General features: G+C 35.8%; 1 protein-coding gene across 2 annotated transcripts in view; it reads right to left on the bottom strand.

Moving 5' to 3' along the window:
• The window catches only part of LOC106884520 (phospholipid-transporting ATPase ABCA7), a 289,592-nt gene that overhangs the window by 220,348 nt on the left and 59,512 nt on the right, over positions 1-9,732 (bottom strand). The gene's annotated exons all lie outside the window — the stretch shown is intronic.

Here is a 9,732-nt window from a genome sequence, read left to right as displayed (position 1 = left end):
CAACTGGAGTATCCCTGTATCTCCTCTATAGCAAGACACTTATCTCTCTCCCGCTTTAATAAATTTTAACCTCTCATCAACTGGTACAAACCCATCACCTCACTACTAGCCACCCCACCATAGAAGTTGCTGAGCTAGTCTTTTTCTTGTAAATTACTTAATGACCCCACAAAAAAAGCACCCAGTACATTCTGTAAAGTATGGCATTGGGAAGGGCATCCTACCATAGAAAACTGTGCCAAATCAGTCAACAGAGCTCAGCACAGTCTGCTGACTTGCCAGCTCCTGTCAAATCATTCAACCCATGACAGCATGGAAAATGAATATTAAATGATGACAATGATGATGATGATGATAATGATGAGGGGGAGGAGGAGGAGGAGATCACTGTATTGACTAGACTATCAGATGTTGTTAAAATACTTCTGGTCACAATGTACTTCCTTGCATTGTTGTAGCTTTCAAATGATGCCACCCCTCTGGCTTGGCGGACAAGCCAACAATTCCCTTTGAACAGAATGCCAGTCTGTTGTAGAACTACCCATTTACAACTGGGTGGACTAGAGTAATGTAAAATGAAACGTTTTGCTCAAGAACACAATGCACTGTTAATCTGAGAATTGACACCACGATCTTGCAATTATGAATGCAACACCCTAACCACTAGGCCATGCACCTTCATACACACACACACACACACACACACATGTACATTGATTTATGTTGGATGAATGAGGGAGAAGTGCTCAATACATACTGTACAGAATATGCATTTTTTTATTGCAGTTGAATCTCTAATTGTTAAACAAACTCAATTTCAATATAAAAACTCTCTCTCTCTCTCTCTCTCTCTCTCTCTCTCTCTCTCTGTTTGTGTGTGTGTGTGTGTGTGTGTGTGTGTGTGTGTGTGTGTGAGAGAGAGAGAGAGAGAGAGAGAGAGAGAGATTATAAGCACAGTCATGGCTCGTTGGTTGAGAAGCTCACTTCTCACACTTTGCACAAATGTTTTCAACTATATTCCCAGGCTGACCAATCAGTCCTGCACTCATACAAAGTACTGCTGTTAAACAGAGTTCTTTCATTTCATTTAATTATCCAAAGTTGTTCAGTATGAATGAGAATATTTTTCAAATCTCCTTTTAGACGCAACCCTTCCCATAGTTACAATAACAACACGATAGTTAACATAGTTCACAGATTTCCCTATGACAGTTTGCAGTTTAGGTTGCTGCATGAATTTCATAAAAACATGGTACAAAATTTACAAAAGGCAGTGGATGCTCTTAGAAAATAGCTTAAATTCAAATTTTGTAAGTACATAGGTGCAGGCATCGCTGTGTGGTTAACAGATTCACTTCCCATGCATGTAGTTTCAGATCCAGATCAGTTCCAAAACCATGTAGTTGGGAGATGAAAACTTCTTCGGTGCACTCTCAGCGAGTTGCTTCTACAGTAGTCCTTGCTCAACCAAAGCCTTGTAAGTGGCTTTACTAGCTGGAAGACGTTTTCCATGCTGGCATGAATTAGATGGTTTGACTGAAGCTGGTAAGCCAGAGAGCTGCACTAGGCTCCAATCATGTTTTTGGCTTGGTTCCTACAGCTGGCGGCCCTTCCTAGCAACAAACACTCTGCAGAGTGTACTGGGTGTCTTTTATGTGTCACTGGAATGAGTGCCTTTTACATGTCACCAGCATGGTTGCCTTTTGAGTGCCACCAACACACCGGCACTGGCCACGACTATGATTTTAACTTGGTTTGACATGTTTTCATGTTTCCTCATGTGTGTGTGTGTGTGGAGGGAGAAGTGGGAGTATATGTGTGTGTACATGAGTATGTGTGTGTGTGGGAGTGTATGTGTGTGTGTATTCTTGTCTTGACACTGTGTGGTAGTTATGAACAAGCAACACTGTCATACAAGTAATATCACTCACTTCCAATCTTCCATAGAAACAAAGTCCAATCATTGGGAAATATTTGTTTGCTTTGAAATAGCTGAGACAACAGGAAGGGCATCAAATCTGCTTCACTGAATTCTATCCGACTCATGCAAGCAGGGAAAAATGCACATCAAAACAATCATGACAATAAAATTAGAAACGCATATATAGTGTCTCTTGTTTCCATTCTAATTTAATTGATAATTAAGAATAATACTAAACAGGATTCTTACATTTGTAGTTAACAATTTTACAGTAACAAAGAACCTACATTAATAATATAATAGTACCATTTTGAAAACTATCCTAATCCATTACTTGTAACTAAATTCAGCAGTTTGGAGTTACTTGCAATAATTCAGTGTAAGCCATAAATTTCAAATGCTTTTAATGTGTTAAAATTCCTCACATTTATATTGATTTCAAATTTTGGCACAAGGCCAGCAATTTTGGAGAAGGATAAGTTGATTACATCAATCCCAATACTTCACTGGTACTTATTTTATCGACCCTGAAAGGATGAATGGTAAAGTTGACCTTGGCAGAATTTCAACTCAAAATGTAAAAATGGATGAAATGCCACTAGGCATTTTGCCTGGCATGCTAATGATTCTACCATGCTCACAACCCTAATCCTCACATTTATATTACAACTAAGTTTGTTTTTTTGAGTTTTTTTTTTTTAATATCTCAGTCAAGAGAGAAGGCCATGACTATGATCTATTAGAGGGTCTATGAGATTAGTGGAAGATATCATCAAACCAAAAAATCTAGCTTGGGTACTTGCAGAATGGATTCTACTAAAGTCACTTAAGATGCCTGGTGGTGGTGTGAAACCAAGTAATGGATTAAGTATACAACTCAAGTAAACCATAGCAGAATTTGAACTCAGAACACAAAGAGCCGGAACAAATACTGCAAGGCATCCAGTATAATGCTCTTACAGTACTGCTAATCCACCACCTTAGATTGGTACTTTTTTTTTATCAATTCTAAGTAGATGAAAAGCAAAGTTAACCTCAACAGGATCTTAACTCAGAGCACAGAGACTGAAAAAATATCACAAAGCATTTTGTCTGAAATCCTAATGAAGTTTCTAATGTCAAATCAGAACCATGACAATTTACATATTTCTAAGATACTACATTAAAATATAATTTTTTTCATAATTATTCATTTAAAGGTTTATCAACCCTTTAATGCTTTTTCTCTGATTTTCTACTCTTTTGCAAAATTTGGAGTTTGTTTTCCTTATTTGTATCACACACAAGCGTGCGCGCACACATACACACACACACACACACACACACACAAGCGTGCGCGCACACATACACACACACACACACACACAAGTATATATATTCTTTTACAGGACTGAGTCATTGGCCTGCAGCCATGTTGGGGCACTACCTTGGAATATTTTAATTGATCATATCAATCCCAGCATATACTGATATGTCTGCTACTCTTTTTGTCAAACCACGAAGTTCTGGTCAACCTGAGAGATTATAGCAGAAGATACTCATCCAAAAAACCATAAAATGAACCAAACCTGAAATCACGTGGCTCTAAATTGAATTTCTTAAACACACAACCATAATAGTGTCGACATGATTTTTTTTTTTTTTTACCCTTGAACAAAGCCACACATTTCTAAGGAAGGAGTAGAAAAGATTAAGTTAATACCAGCATAATGTTTGGTACTGATTTCATTTACATGGATGAAAATTTTAGCTCAGATTACTAAAGAAGAAAACTTGCATTCTACCATTTCTAATGTTTTACCAACTTTGTTGAAATTACATATATCAAATCCTTTAATCTAAGTAATAATTCTTCCTGGATTTACAATTTCTTTATTGGAGATTTTAGATTTGTTAGACACAAAATGTTAAGTTACAACATACATGCCCGTTTTCAGGGCATAAGTATCATATGTAAAGGCTTAACTCAAAAGAACTCCATGGAGTATAAATTCATACTTAGTATTAATAAAATGATTCATGATAAAAATCTAAAAGAGGAAAAAGGTCAACCAGATAAAATAGCTATCGTGTGAGATAAGAACTATAAATTGTGTGCTAAACGTAACAGGTGCAAGAAACTGGCTAATATATCATAAAGAATATCTACTAATGTTAAAATACAAAATTAAATACTAATATTTTTAAAGAATTGACCAAACTCTAGAAATTTTAGAAATTTAAAAATACATGCCATAATACATTAATTTTTCAAAATTGCATGACTTCATTTCAGTGAATGGTTATTGATTAGTTCATTCAAATTATAAAAGCTTTCATTGTGTAAGTTAGATAATTATTTAAAATGATGAATTCTTGAATAAAATTTCAAAGTTCACAAATTCAAAACTTATCTTATATGTTAAAGGAAATAAGATAATTAAAATGCCATAAATTCAATTAACTAAAGGTTAAAAATAATTGATGAGACTTCTGCAAAATGTTTAAGTTAAAGTTACTGAGAAAAGAATCTATACTACTGACAATCAATGTTCTCTATTTTTCTTTTTTTTTTAATGGATGATGTGCACAAAAACGTTTTAGTGCAAAATTTTCTACATATGAAAATAAAAATGCATATAGAATATTTGAGTGAATGTAGGGTTGGAAAAATGAAGATAATTTTGGTAAGTATACTTCATAACTATTAAAAATTGTATCAACTTTTTTTTTTTTTTATTAAGTACATCATACTTAAATTTTTCATTTTAAAAAAGATCTCATGAACTCAGCAACTCTTTTTAACAAATACATTTGCATTCTGGCATGTAGTTTAGTTCCCTTTCAGTATTGGTTGCATAACATTACAGATGAATAGTTTAGAAATAAACCTTAAAATAGAGAGAAAATAAGAGAGAAAGATGGAGAGAGAGAGTGTGCATGAGTGTGTGTGCATGTGTGTCTGTGAGTGAGAGTGTGTATATGCATGCATGTATACACAATACCAGCTTCAGGCTGATTGGGTTGCATGCTTCCAATTAGATGTCCTAAGCTAGGGAGACTTTAAAATAGTGTTTAAATCTAGGATGTGGACTTAAGTAACCTTTGTCTATTAAGAATATTTCTAAATTTCCGCAATAATGCATATTTTCTATATTTATATCTTTAAATGAGTGCAAAAATGGCAGACTTCATAGGATATTAGACAGTTAATTAAGAGATTGGAGATAACATACGCTATCATTGGTATTATACTGGTATTATCTGAGTTCAATATCTGCTGAAAGTAAGAAGTATATACAAAACCAGTACCTTATTCTGGGAGGGGTTAGACTACTAGTTTTTGTTTAAATCCCTGAAAACAGGGTATAGGATTAGGTTTTAGCCCCACATTTAAATAGCCAGAAGAGTAGAATGCAAGGCTATTGCCAGGTTTTACTTTGCCTTTCATCCCTGTAAAGTTAGTAAAGGGTGCAGCAAACACCTTCTCTACAGAAGTCATACCTTTGCCAAAATGGATAACCATTTAACCCTTAAGCATTCAGAGACTCTGCCAAATGTAATGCTTATGTATTGACAGTGTTTTGAATTAATCCTGCATTATCTCATAGCTTTGGGATTTTGACGGTGTGGTTGTTTATTTTTAGAAATACATTGTAGGGTAAGTTTGAGAGATCAGATCTGGCCAGTTTGAACATAAAACAGGTAGAATGCTTGGCTGGTTTAAATGCTAAAGGGTTAAATAGCCCCGTTCAGAGGAGAGGTAACAGAGGACCATACCACTGCTAAATTGTACTTTTGTATCAGCCTTCATAGTTAAGAGGATATCTCATAATAGTTTTACTGTGGTTTATTAATGAGGCAATCACTGTAAAGATAAATACAGTAGTGTCATTATAATTATTTATACTTGAATCCCATCAAAAATTTAAAAGCTATAAATATACGAGGAGGTGCTGAAAAGTTCCTGGCTTTAAAGATATTGTGAAAGGCCTGGTTGGAGGCCCAACCTTCTGAGTTCTTTTATAGGGCTTAGAAGAACTGAAGGACCACTGCAATAAGTGTGTGAATCTGGGAGGGGAATATGTTGAAAAATATCATAATTAACCAATCCTCCTGTATTTTCCTTTATCCAAAGTCAGGAACTTTTCAGCACCCCCTCGTATAAGCAGAGTGCCATATCTTGGGTGGCATCTGGTCCACTCTCAGCAGCCTCAGAAAATTCAGGTCCATAATGTTACCTTATTTGGAAACATGTCAGGGTTGGTGTCAGGAAAAGCATCCAGTCATAGGAAAACCCACCTCAACAGATTCCACCCAACCCATGCAAATATGGTGACGATGAAGATGATAGTTTAAATCCTAGATAAACCCACACACACTTCTGTTGTTGGCAATTGTAGCAAAAACATAATTGTTGCCCTTCAACAATATCTTGCACAAAAACTTTGTAGCTAACTTATTCAACTATGAACTCTGTACATCTGTCACCTTGCGGATCAAGAGTTTCTTGTATGACTACTTCAGTGCATTGTGGGCAATACAAAAAGCTCTCTATAACATACACATTGAATCCACTTGTGTTACAATGGCAGCAATTTCTAACTTATAGTTATAACTTATAGTTAGTCATAAAAACTGTATGACTCATATTTATGGTCTCTTCTAAATAAAGATAAAAATATAGTTGACTGTCATACTTCAATGGTAAACAAGTTTTAAAAACTCATGTTTACAAAATAACAATGACACTGTAGAAGAGTTATGTTAGCCCATTTACATGAAAACTCTCACATCACATATTTTTTTAATTGCTGAGCAGGTTATGTGTTGTGTTCTTGAACAAGACACTTTATTTCACACAGCTCCAGTTCACTTGCTGTAAAAGTAAGTTGCAACATCACTGGTGCCAAGCTGTATTGGCCTGTGCCTTTCCCTTGGATAACACAGTTGTGTAGAGAGGGGAGGCTGGTATGCATAGACAGCTGCTAGTCTTCCATAAACAACCTTGCCAAGACATGTGCCTTGGAGGGGAACTGTCAGTCATGGCAGAAGGGGTCCTATTACATACTGTAAACTTACAAAATGTTTCATCACACTTCTATGACTTGATCTTAGTCACAATTCCATTATATTAACATCTGTACAAAACTCATTATTTTGAGATCAGCCAGCCCTTCCCACTTTACTTAACATCTCCTTCCCAAGCCAATACTATCATGTTCTTTTCTCTTGGATATTACAATAGATACCTCTGATGCCTAGTGTTACTTTCCGTTCATTCTAATCTCCACATATCCTCTACATTCAGTACCTGTATCTCACCACTCTGCAATACCACATTCTGAACACAAGCATTGTATAAGCCTTCATTCTTTGTTATCAACAGAGAAAAAAGAGCAGCTTCCTAAACCTTTTCTAGCCTATCCTTACCCTAACCACTATGCTTTCACAGCACTCATCTCTATTACTAATTAAGCCACCACTGTAACAGTATCAATCACTTTAACAAACTGCCTGGGTAATGTAAAGAATTCCTTACCATTACTATTATTTCAGTACAACATTTATATTTGAAATTGCTTCATCACAAAGCACCTTTTGCATTTCTATCTATCTATCTATCTTTCTATCTATCTGTTTATCTATATCTATTTATCTACGTCTATCTATTTATCTATCTCTATCTATTTATCTATTTCTGTCTATCTGCACAAAATTTCCATGTCCACACAAACAACTCACATAAACACCCAAACTTTCCATCACTCTCTTACAAACATACACACACACACACACGTACATACAAACATATACAAACACCTACATATATACATACAAACATCTATACATTCAGACAAACTGTTATATTTGCCTATCCACTCCATGCATGCACAACCCCACTTATACTCACACAAACACACAAACTCTCTCTTCCCCCTTTTTTCTCTCCATCTCTCTCCCTCTCTCATTCACACACACATGCACACAAACATTTAAATTTGTATTTCTATAGTTAATCTCTGAGAATACAGGACTCAAATCAAAAGATTACTTGCAGAAAGAACGTATCTGAATCATACGCATATTTCAGCTGTTCACAATATTTTACAGTATTACTGCTTTTAAAAATTGGTTTCCTTTCTCTACCATCCATTTGTATGCACGTATGGCCTCTAGAAATAGGCTATTATATCCAGAGAATATGTATTGTATGCTTATGCTTATGTTTCAATATATATAACTTGTTTTTAATTTCTAGTGTTTAATGCAATGTATCAGTACACACACACACACACACACACACACACAATTACAAACATGCATACATACGTGTGTGTGTGTGTGTGTGTGTGTGTGTGTGTGTGTGTGTGTGTGTGTGTGTGTGCGTGCGTGTGTGTGTGTGTGTGTGTAAGATTAAAATTCAAGTGAACTAGACACTTAAATGGTAAGGCGCTGAGTCGGGCCGGATGCATACGTAGGTACTGAAGTACAGGCAGAAAAATATTCAGGTTATGAATACAATTAACAGAGCCTGACTGAGTATATCATTAGCCCCTGAGCTAATCAAGAAATGCACATTATATTAAATATACAGTTCATAGTATACTTTGGATATCAAGCAAGGAGCAGGTTCTGAGAGAGGTGAATTAGCCATCTGTTGTTATGTATTCATTTATATAAACACACACACACACACACACACACACACACACACATCTACAAAGACAGAAATGGAGATAGATAAATAGGTAAATGTATATATAAATATATTTATAAATACATTTACATAAATACATGTATACATAAACTTATACAAATATATATATATTAGGTTGTCAAGTATGAGATTTGTGGAAAAGAAAAAGAGTTTGCTAATGTTTTATAAATACGAGGAATAGATTTATTCATCAAAGTATGCACCCATATTATCAATACACTTTTGCCAATTCAGCGGTAGCTCGTCCAGCCCGGAACTGTAAAAGCCTGGCAATCTAGAGTCAATAAAATCTTGGAAGGCCTGTTTTACAGCATCGTTGGAATTAAATTTTTTTCCTATCAAAAAAGTTATCCAAATTCTGGAAGAAGTGGTAGTCAGTGGAGGCAAAGATCAGGTGAGTATGGTGGATGTTGGAGAACTCCAACTCCAACTCCAACTCCTGTAGTTTTGCCAATGACATTTTTGCGATGTGTGGTCTGGCATTGTCTTGCAATAAAATAAGAGTGGATCTGTTGACTAATCTAGGCTGTTTGTTTTTTGTAAGTTTTTGCATCATTTGGTCTGTTTGGCTGCAGTATACTTCAGCCGTGATTGATAAACCAGGTTTAATGAAATCATAATGGATCACACCAGCGCCAGACCACCAAAGACACACCATCAGCTTCTTTTGATAAATCTTGCTTTTTGGACTGTGTTTTAGTGGCTCGTTTTTGTCCAACCATTGTGCTTAACATTTACGGTTGTTGTATTGGATTCATTTCTCATCACATGTTACAATTCAATTCAATTCAAAAGTGATTCACTTTTGTGATGAGAAAGTATGAGGTTTTTATTCCCATGCTAGCCACCTGATATGATCGGTATTTTAAATAACGATCCTATCATCATCATCATCATCATCGTTTAACGTCCGCTTTCCATGCTAGCATGGGTTGGACGATTTGACTGAGGACTGGTGAAACCGGATGGCAACACCAGGCTCCAGTCTGATTTGGCAGAGTTTCTACAGCTGGATGCCCTTCCTAACGCCAACCACTCAGAGAGTGTAGTGGGTGCTTTTACATGTCACCCGCACGAAAACGGCCACGCTCGAAATGGTGTCTTTTATGTG

This window comes from Octopus bimaculoides, chromosome 7 (assembly GCF_001194135.2).
Source record: "Octopus bimaculoides isolate UCB-OBI-ISO-001 chromosome 7, ASM119413v2, whole genome shotgun sequence".
In the NCBI taxonomy this organism is placed as follows: Eukaryota; Metazoa; Mollusca; class Cephalopoda; order Octopoda; family Octopodidae; genus Octopus; species Octopus bimaculoides.
Note: the sequence above shows the minus strand (reverse complement) of the source record. Positions and strands in the feature narration are given on the sequence as shown.